Source organism: Miscanthus floridulus, chromosome 7, assembly GCF_019320115.1.
Source record: "Miscanthus floridulus cultivar M001 chromosome 7, ASM1932011v1, whole genome shotgun sequence".
NCBI lineage: Eukaryota > Viridiplantae > Streptophyta > Magnoliopsida > Poales > Poaceae > Miscanthus > Miscanthus floridulus.
The window spans coordinates 19,845,786-19,854,467 of record NC_089586.1 but is presented as its reverse complement, the minus strand read 5'-3'; positions in this window follow the sequence as shown (position 1 = coordinate 19,854,467).

Sequence of the window (8,682 nt, the reverse complement as noted above, 5' to 3'; positions counted from 1 at the left end):
CAATAGAGGGGGAGACCTCATTCACCAAGGCATGAGATAAAGTGGCTGAGTGCAGTGAGGCACCATGTAACTCATTGTACCCTCTTTATGTTTTGGATCGGGCCCATCCTCTTGATGGCCAAGATCTTCTCTGGGTTGGTTTCGATGTCGCGCTTGGAGATAATAAAACCCAATAGCATACCCCTTGGAACCCCAAAATGCACTTCTTGGGGTTGAGTTTGGTACCATTTTTCGGAGTTTCCCGAAGGTCTGCTCTAGGTTGGCTATGACCTAGTCAGTCTGTTTGGACTTGATCATGATATCATCGACGTAGGCCTCGATGGTCTACCGATGAGATCCCCAAAACACTTGAGCATACAACGTTGGTACGTAGCCCCCGTGTTCTTTAGGCCGAACGACATTGTGGCATAGCAGAACGATCTGAAAGGGGTGATGAAAGATGTTGTGAGCTGGTCAGACTCTTTCATCATGATTTGTTGGTACCTAGATTACACATTAGGGAAGTAAAGGGTTTCGCACCCTGAGATCGAGTTGACTACTTGGTCTATATGTGGCAAAGGAAATGGATCCTTTGGACACACTTTGTTGAGACCCATGTAGTCCACACACATTCTCCATTTTCCACTCTTTTTTCATACAAGAACAGGATTGGCTAACCACTCGGGGATGGTATACTTCCTTGATGAACCTAGCTGCCAAAAGCTTCGCAATCTCCTTGCTGATGGCCCTACGTTTCTCCTCGTTGAAGTGACATAGGCACTGCTTCACCAGCTTGGAGCCTAGCCTGATCTTCAAGGCATGCTCGGTGACTTCTTTTGGAATGCCTCGCATGTTTGAGGGTCTCCACGCAAGATGTCTCTGTTGGCGTGGAGGAAGTCGGTGAGCGTGCTTTTCTATTTGGAGGAAAGCGTGGTGCCGATGTGCACCACTTTGCCCTCAGAGCCAATAGGGTCTATGAGGACCTCCTTAGCGCCCTCTATAGGCTCAAAAGACCCAACCAACCGCTTGGGGTCAGGCGCTTTTTTGACGACCTCCTCCCTGATTGCCGCAAGCTCTTTGGAGATGACAATTGTCGTAGCGTGTTCACAACACTCAATCTCGCACTCATAGGTGCGGTGAAAGGAGGTGTTGATGGTGATGACCCCATATGGACCCAGTATCTTCAACTTTAGATAGATGTAGTTGGGGATGACAATGAACTTCGCGTAGCATGGACATCCTAGGATGGCGTGGTAGGTCCCGTGGAACCCGACCATCTCAAAGGTAAGGGTCTCCATCCTATAATTAATCTGATTCCCAAAGGTGATAGGTAGATCGATCTGCCCAAGTGGCACGACCTGCTTTCTAGACATGATGCCGTGGAAAGGCGCCACGGTCGGTTAGATGCGTGATCTGTTGATGCCCATGGCATTGAGTGTTTCAGCGTACATGATGTTAAGGCCACTGCCTCCATCCATCAACACCTTGGTGAGCCACTTCATGCCGATGATTGGGTCAATAACGAGTGGGTATCTTCCTAGATATGGGATGCTTTCCGGGTGGTCGGTCTGATCAAAGGTTATGGTGGACTCCGACCATCAGAGGAAGGAAGGTGTAGCTGGGTCGGCCGTATAGACATCACGGTGCATAAGCTTCTAGCGGTGCTTGGAGTCATAGGCTGTTGACCCTTCGAAGATCATGAGGTAGCCATCTAGCATTAGAAATTCATTGCCCTTCCCCTTAGTGTCGTCTGTGGCTAGCTTGGCCTCCTTCCTATGCTTTCCCTTGTTGGAGCCTCTAGACAAGAACTATTTCATGAGGATGCGGTCCTTGTATAGGTACTTGATTAGGAAAGCATGGTTCGGGCATGGTCCTTTGAATAGCTTCTCAAAGTGGTCTAGGGTACCCTCAGTGGGCTTCTGACCCCTCTTATAGTCGGCAGTGGCCATGAGCAAGCCCCCGTGTCGCTGCTTGTTCTTCTTCTTGTTGGGGTGGTTGGAGGCGCCTTCACCGGCGTCCTCGTCCTGCTTTGCCTTGCCCTTGGGGCGGTCAAAAATTGCCCTGACCACCTCCTCGCCTGAGGCATGGTTGGTGGTGATGTCGAGGAGCTCCTTGGTGGTTTGCGGGCCCTAACATCCTAGCTTGTGAACCAGGGACTCATAGGTGGTCCCAGATAGGAAAGCTCCTATAACATCAGCGTCGGTGACGTCAGGCAGCTTGTTGCACTGCTGGGAGAAGCACCAGATGTACCCACAAAGAGTTTCCCTAGACTTTTGTCGATAGTTTTTGAGATACCATGGGTTCCCAGGATGCGTGAATGTGCCCTAAAAGTTTCCCACAAATATCTCTTTTAGGTCCGCCCAACTTTGGGTTCGGTTGGGCGGAAGGTGTTCCAACCACGTTCGCGCCGAATCGGCTAGGAACAATGGAAGGGTACGGATAATGAAATTGTCATTATCTGCTCCATCGACTTGGCAAGCAAGCCAATAAATCTTGATCCATAGTTCAGGGTTTGTTTCCCTAGAGTATTTTGGGATGTTGGTCCACGTTTAGTACCGCAGTGGGAAGATAGAATTGAGGATGTGTCGGCCAAAGGCCTGAGGTTCTAGCAAGTTAGGGCTTGAGCTTTGGTCCTCGCCGCTATCGTAGCGTCCACCACGACGAGGGTGGTAGCCGTGGCTAGCCTCCTCCCTCTCATCTGTAACAGAACCATCCAATTTATAAGAACACAAGTACAATAGCAATCACTGAAGCGATCAAACCGTCATACTTATGCCCATATAAACCCGATAGTCTGGTGAAATCACGAGGGATCTCAAATAAACCAATATACAAACCAAGATCGTACATGATTCAACATAACCAGTCACATATTACATCACAGTTCACAAATAGTTCACAAATTTCTCACATACATTGGAGTTCACATAGTTATTACAAACCAAGTTTAAATAGCAAAAGCAAAGTAGTTTAAAATCAACATCACACGTAGTTCAAATACATGCCATTGCTACGGTCATTCCAACAAAAGTAGAACAGAGGGGATAACTCAGGAGTACCATGGCCCAAGGTTTAGTCCTCATCCATGGCGGGATGAAGGCAGATCTTATAGTACCCATGGTACATCATGTCATTTACAACAAGATAGAATAAACCTTGAGTACGAGAATATACTCAGCTAGACTTACCATCATAAACCAGAAATAATATAACACCAAGGAGTATGCAAGGCTTTATCGGTGGAGTTAGCTTGACAATATTTTGCATAAAAGCTTAAGTAACATAACTTGGAGATTTAATATCTCTAGCATCAATTTGGATACCATTTCAATTAAGCATCTCTAGATTAGCACATGTACTAGTGCAATCACTTGATTAAGATAATAATCATTAGTAACCATATCTAGTATAATAATTTGATCATCATCATAACCAACAAGTTTCCATTAAGTTACTCTATGTTGCCACTGCTCAGTCAAGTTCTCACTATCAGAGAGAGACGATGATTCGAATTGATTCCTACCTAGCTAGAGAATTATTCCTAACACAAACCCATACTTCCTCCATCGAGGTTGCATCGGGTCACCTTTGGTACAACTCAGAAACCAACTTCACGGGTCTGATTAGTGCCGTACCCTTAGAGATTCTACCAATCTGCTAGAAAGATCAGGACTCAACCCTGCCCTTAGACTTATGCCATTGGCTCTCCACACATCCTTACTGCCTCCAGTGTGTGCACTTGCACTTATCGAGGCCCCACCTGAATTGAGCTACTCGGCTTCGTGGTCAGAACGACTCATCCAACCAACATGAGAACGTATAGTGAATCGGTCCTTAACTAACACAGATGGGGATAAATAGGCACCAAGACCTCCATGCCTTGTGCTTCTCTATCACAATCCCACCTGGTCTCCTTTTTATTCATCAACACATGGTTATTTCCATGATAACAATTATAGCCAACCATAATCAGTTATCTACCTATATGTTTTAGGTGATAGGAAATCACCTAACTTCTACCAGACTAAGCAAGGCTAAGCATCAATTCAATCCTAGACCTACCAAGGATTCAAGATATATTTATCTAGACAAGGATAGTATATGCAACAAGTGGTTCCAATCAACTCTTATAACCTAATGCATCAAACATAAAGGACGCAAGTGATATTTGTAAAAACATAGGAGGCTTATATTGCTCCGGGGCTTGCCTTTCAAGAATGAGGAAGGTTGGTGGTCAGAACACTTAGGGAGATCTTCCACATTGACTCCTCCTTTCGCTTGAACTTCCTGCTCCTGGGCTACCTGCTGCTCCTCCTGATGCTCGGGTTTGAACTCAAGAAGCGTCACTCCTTCCAGAGAACCTATTGCATGCATATGCACAAATGAGTCCCATGAATGCATAAGAGATGAGATGATATGATGAATTGTGTATGCATGAGCATGGTTATCCGTAAGGTATATGATAAGTTTAACACTCATTGACCAAGTAGATGTATAACTTTCTTTTAGTTGATTTTTACTGAGTAGGTGCATATCTCTCCTATAATACAAGAAACATACACTCACCAAGTTCTAGCAATTTAAGGTAAAGTTGTTTATTATCAGTAAGAGGCCTAGAACCTGTAGCTAACAACTAATCTCAATTAGCCTAAGCATCTACAGAAGCATCACATAAGACAAACAACTATAATTGACTTAGTCATTTCCTACTATAAATAGCAGCTACTTAATTTGGTTATATCTAGAGTTCTACTCAACCAAATACTATGATCTTGGACTTTATGGAAAGCTTATAAAACTTCGTACAACTTTAATTTAATCACTAAAAGGTGATTCAATAATTATCCTAGTCAAAATAGGTAAACTTCCCAGGTATGTCTAGAAATTTCCAGAGAATGAGCATTTCTAGAGACTAACTTCTAACAGCTATAACTCTTAAACTATTTAGCCTATTGCCATGAAAATTTGACATGAGCAAGATAAGTAAGTTATCTACAACTTTGTTATTGACAATATTCACAGCAAACATTGTTTTACCCATTCAATTTACTTCACAACTGAAACTATCCAAACAGTCACTAAAATTGAATTATAAAGCAATTAATATTTCACTGCATACAAGCAATCAAATTTAGGCACAGACAATGGTACCAACAGTTCTAGAAAACATGATGGTCAAGCTCAAATAATTTCTTTAAATGCATTTATTAATTTATTTGGACACCAAAGTGAAATAAGGAAAATATATAAAAAGTGCACCATAAATTCTGAGAAAATTACAGTAGCCTACTTATGCTCCTAGAAGTCTACTGTATAATTTTCATGCCATTTTTATAAATATATCCATCTTTACAAAAATGACAATTTGCATATGCTTATTTTAGCAACAATAGTTTAGCCTAGTGAAAAGTGTCAAACAATAGATTTCATATTTTTCTTACATGTATCCTAGTACCATAATACTGTGTAAAAATTTGCATGATCATTAGTTATGTATTTTAACCTCATTTATTTTCACTAGAAACTAGCAATTAATTAAGATTAAATAGGAAGACCATATTTTAAGCATGCTTACTGTAGTTTTAGTATTTTTTTAGCTAGAGCATGTCAACACAAGATTAGCAAAATTAGAATCACATTTTTATCACTTTCCTAGCTCAAGTTATGCATTTTACAAGATTGAAAACATTTAAAAATCATTTATCTAGCTCTATTTTATTCTCCTAGAAAAATACAAAAAAACAGCGCATTTTATATTTTTATCAAATACTACACTTCATGAGGAATCCAACAAAATTTAGTTCACTCAATTTGGACACTCCTAGCTCTAGATATGAATTTTTGAATATGGTGTTTAAATCTATGAAAATAAATAAGAATTTCAAAGCAACACTCAGACATACAGATGGGGCCCGTGATCAACGGGACCCACCCATCAGTGAACCAGAATAGAGGCGGCATTTGACTAGCGATAGCTCACCGATAGCGAGGTCTCTGGTGGTAGCGTCATCATGGTTGCACTCCCCGCACTCCCCCACACCTAGTGGTACCCCTTGTTGGATCGGCGGTGTACGGGAGCACCCTCACTGACGGCAACGGTGAACGACGGAGGTGGCACAGCGGTACGCTAGCATTCTTCGACCATGGTGTGCTCGGACGAGGTGTGTCATGGCTTCATGGTAACCTAATGAAGCTACCTAGGGTGGTTAGGGTTCCAACGAGGCAACGATGAGCTATAACCGCGTGCATGCCGCTGTGGCGGCGCACAGAGCACGGTGGTGCTCTCGGCGTTTCGGCTAAACGGCAGAGAGAGGTGGGTCTCCATCATGCCACCTGCTAGATCTATGGTTACTCATCTAAAGGTACGCAAGAGAGGATGGAGGTGATGGGTCAGCTAGGCAGCGACGAGCTTGAGTGTCACGGTGGCCATGGCGGCCGCGGCGGGAGCAGCGGTGCGTTCCGGCGCAACCTGACAGTTGCGTCTAAAATTGATGGTGGATTTAGATCCTAGGACCTATGGCAAAGACCAAAGGAGGGAGAGAAGGAGTAGAGGTGCACATGTTGTGGTTGGCCACAGTGAGCTTGCGCTCGGCTGCGCACTGCGGCCATGGTGGGCACGACAACTCGGAATACAGCCTCACCTATGCTCAAGCGGTCAAATTGGTGGTTCGAGGTGGTAGAGGGGAGCAAGGCGATGCTACTGTCTCGAGCAATTGGACACTAGAGCAGCTTCAGATGCACATGAGCTCGATGAACTCATGGCAGCGATGGCGCTGCAGCTGGCTCTACGTGCGCGGGCGAGAGAGAGGAGTGCACGAGTGTGAATGGAGTAGCAGGGACGTGGCCCTCTTGTCCATGTGCTGGCCCGACCAGCTCGACCGTTGCCGGTGTACGACCACCACATGGTGGCCGTGGCTTGGCACGATCGACCACTGACGGCGCTCGATGCCCGGTTCAAGCCGGCATCAGGCCATCTGACAACGCCTTTTCATCATCATATATCTACTAATCCGCGATGAGTTAGCAAAAACTCCATTACTAAAAGTTGTAGAGCTACATGTAAACTCCAACTTTGCTTAAATGAGCTTGGTATAATTTGAGCTAGTTTTCAAATTGTAAAGCATCAAAGTATGGCACATGAAAACTGTAAACCAGTTTTTGACTTAGAGAAAATTCTAAGTTTGAAAACAGTAATTTGTTGATTCTTATGAGCCCTATTTGACCATATTAGACACTAAATTAGCCCTTGATCCAAGAATAAAAGTTGTTACTCTAGTCAAGTGCTACAACTTTGCTTAAGGGTGCACTACCATACAAACACTCTATGCTATAGTTCAGCTTAGGTCAAACATACAACTTGAAAATGGTAACTTACACTATAACCATGACATAGAGGCCAATTTGGTCCAAGTCATGAATACCAAAGTTGTTCCATATGACATTCTAAACATGTTTAGGGTATCCCTAAGGTCCCACAAGCATTTCATACATTGGTCACACACAAGTACTGCCTCGGTCAAACTAAGCATGTTATCACTTAGGAGCTTATTTAGGTAAGGTGATCCACATGAACATTGTTCCATTAGGCATACTAAGTGTAGCTAAGGTGTTTTAGTGACCAAACATCACCACTTGCATTAGCCACACATGATCATAAAGCATACATACAATGAAACATAGAAGAACAATAGTATGTTTCACATGTTTCATAGCAATGTTTCATATGAAAATGCTTATGCATGAATGAATGATGCTTATGCTCATGCAATGCAAGTGCAATTATGCAAGCCTAACACCTAGGGTGTTACATCATCACCGCGGGCACACCTACAAGCATCTAGGGTGTCGCGCGTGTTACGGTGGAGGCCGAGACGCTCAAGCACCAGGGTCATGGCACATGACCTACCGCCTTACTGCACCTGGTGGACTGACATGTCCTTATCGGGTCGCTCTAAGAGCGCGCGCTGGCTGGCATCGAGCTCGCATCATCAGGTTAGCGAGCTTTCAGCCTGCTGCGCCGCTGCACGCTTAAGTAGCGTATGAATCTCATAATGGGCCCGACGATCCTCGGGTGTCACAGGCTCTGATAGCCCCCGGAGCGAGGCCGTCGTGGTAGGTCTTTCCTGCTCGAGCTAGAGTCATGCTTCTTCGAGCTCTTGGTGCCATGCCCTCAGCTACTCTACCCGTAGGTAAGGTGGGGCCCCTGCATCCCCCTCGGTCTTGTTATCGAGGTCATCTATTGGGGTAGCCCCTCCCTCGTGAATGCTTTCAATATATCCCTCAGGGGTACCTGCCATGAAACATTCTCACAAGGGGTGATGGCGCCCCCTGTTGGAGTCAGAGTTGGAGGATGACTCCAATTCTCCCGCAAGAAGGTCGTGGAAAGATTCCGCAATGTATTTGGTCATCCCCATGAACTCATCGTTCATAGGGGATGAGGGCATGTGCTACACCACAAGGTGGCCAACGGTCTCTGTGGCATTGCACAGACCGAATGGAAGCACTGTCGGGGCACTTCGGATGAGGTATTCCAGGGAGAACGGCTCTCCTCCAGCAAGCTGCGTCATGATGTTGGTGAACGAGAAGGTGAGGAAGGCGCTGAGCTAGCGTTCTTACCTCCAGTATTCGAGCCGAGGAGCTGGTCGCTCCTAGGGGCATGGGCCTCCAATGCATGCAGCTACAGCTCCTCAAGCGCCTCGACAA